This window comes from Bidens hawaiensis, unplaced genomic scaffold (assembly GCF_021521415.1).
Source record: "Bidens hawaiensis isolate Kalapana, Puna unplaced genomic scaffold, B.hawaiensis_p1.1 tig00003510_1, whole genome shotgun sequence".
Lineage (NCBI taxonomy): Eukaryota > Viridiplantae > Streptophyta > Magnoliopsida > Asterales > Asteraceae > Bidens > Bidens hawaiensis.
In genome coordinates this window covers 1,547,586-1,549,721 of record NW_027491198.1, presented here as the reverse complement: position 1 = coordinate 1,549,721, position 2,136 = coordinate 1,547,586, and the positions used below count along the sequence as shown (strand labels likewise).

At 41.9% G+C, this 2,136-nt stretch overlaps 1 non-coding gene across 1 annotated transcript; it reads left to right on the top strand.

Moving 5' to 3' along the window:
* The first annotated feature begins 1,542 nt into the window (after window positions 1-1,542).
* LOC143623692 (small nucleolar RNA R71) lies at window positions 1,543-1,648 on the top strand. The gene has a single exon (XR_013151944.1). It is a non-coding gene; the product is annotated as a small nucleolar RNA R71 (small nucleolar RNA).
* The last annotated feature ends 488 nt before the right edge of the window (window positions 1,649-2,136 follow it).

The window sequence follows — 2,136 nt, the reverse complement described above, 5'->3', positions numbered from 1 at the left end:
GCATTTAACTCTTCCTTCTCTCATTCACGCTTAGACCTGTCAAAAACAACACTTTTCTCCTTTTTGGTGTCATCCTCACACGTACGAGGAAGACACCCATTAGTAGCACATGACCTAGAATATTTATTTTCAAAAGAATAATCATATGAATTTGAAAATATATTTAAATTTAACTTACGGTTACCGAAGGTCATGCAAACTGTTCCGTCTCGGCAGTTAATCTGAGCATTTGAAGTAGCCAAAAACGGTCTCCCCAATATCACAAGTGGTTCTTCTTCCTTCTCAGCTGGTGCATAATCAAGAACAAGAAAGTCTTCTGGATAGTAAAAATCACCAACCTTTACCGCAACACCAACCAGTTTACCACGTGACCACCTTCGAGTGAAATCAACTAACACCAAGGTGGTGTCAACCTCTTGTAAAGGCCCAAAATCAAACCGGTCATACACACTCCCCGGTATAATACTCACACTCGCACCATAATCAACAAGTGCCTTGTTGGGCTTGAACTCACCAATCTGAATAGAGATGAGTGGTGCCCCTGTTTCAAATTCTCCAACTGTGTCATTATCCACACTATCTTCGATTGTGATGGCACTGACGTGTGCATTTTTGGAGTTTGACAAACTACTACTTTGACGGATCGGATTCTTCAAGGTGTCACTTGGTAATTTGGATGGATTTCTCTTTAGGCTCGCCATTTCTTCAGCCAGTTGACTCACCTATTTATCTCCCGCAGCATTTGCCTTCTCTTGAAGCTCCAACCTCTGATTCAATGCCTTATTCTGAGTCTCCTGATTTTTATTCTGAGTCTCTTGATCTGCCTTCATTTGTTTCAATAACTCCACCACATCCTTAAGTGACTCCTCTTTGTTACCCGAAGAATTTCCTTACCCCTGTTGATAACTCTTTTGATAACCCTTATTGTAACCCCCAAAATCTCTCTGATTGTACCCACTATGACCGCTGCCCGAACTATTACCATACTGTTTCTGATTTGACTGATAACCTGTCTTCTGAAAACTACCCTGAAAATTCGGGTTCTGTTGCGTGTTCGGATTTCCATAACTGAAGTTTGGATGATTCCTGAGGCCTGGATGATAAGTATTTGAACTCATATTATTGTACTTTCTTTCACCCTGCACATAGTTGACCTCTTCTTCTTTTTCAGTTTCTTCATCTTGCACAACCCCACAACTCGCAACCTCATGTCCCAATTCACCACAACCTTCACATATCGGATATGCCTTCCCCGACTTTCCAGCTCCTTGTACACCTGCAACCAACAACCTATCCATCTTCTTTTCCAGTCTATCTATTCTATCATCTGATCCATGACTTTCAACTGCTTTAACCACTGATCTTTTTGACATCCTGTTCGACTGTGCTTGTCTCTTCGAATTACTCACGTGTCTTTCCAAATGTCCCCAATCCTCATTTTCATCATTTGCAATGAAAGATCCATTCGTGGTGGCTTGGAGGTCACGAACATCATCATTTGAGAGACTATCATGGAATGCCTTTATCAATTCCCATAAGGCAATCCCATGATGTGGACAAGTCCTTAACAATCGTTTAAACCTTTGGAATGATTCATAGAAAGTTTCACCAGTGATCTGCTAAAAGTTTCAAATGTTGTTGCGGGCCTCTGTAGTTCTCTGGGGCGTATAATACTCGTCTAAAGACTGTTGTGCCAAGTCTCCCCAAGTGAAAATACTAGCTGATGGCAACGATAGAAACTACTGCTTTGCCGCGTCTTTCAAACTGAACTGGAAACTACCATCTTCACCTCTTCCGCAGTAAAACCTTGACTCGAGATGAGTGCGCATATCGAGTTGAAATCACTCAAGTGCAAATATGGTTCTTCTGTAGCCTTTACATGAAATGACGGTAATCCCGTTAAACTGTTCTGCCTTACCAAAAAAGTTCTTCCCCGTCTGACGGGAATGATGATTGGTAGAGGATTCGTAGCCACTTGTGGAATGAAGTGGCTTTGAACGCCTCTGACTGGTGGTGGAACAAACACCCTTGGAACTCCATCATCAAAATCATAATACGGATGTTCTTGGTGTTGTTGCCGTCTCGGTGCTCGATCTCTCTGATTTTCTGGATGATTCTGTCTAATTTCTTGGTCAT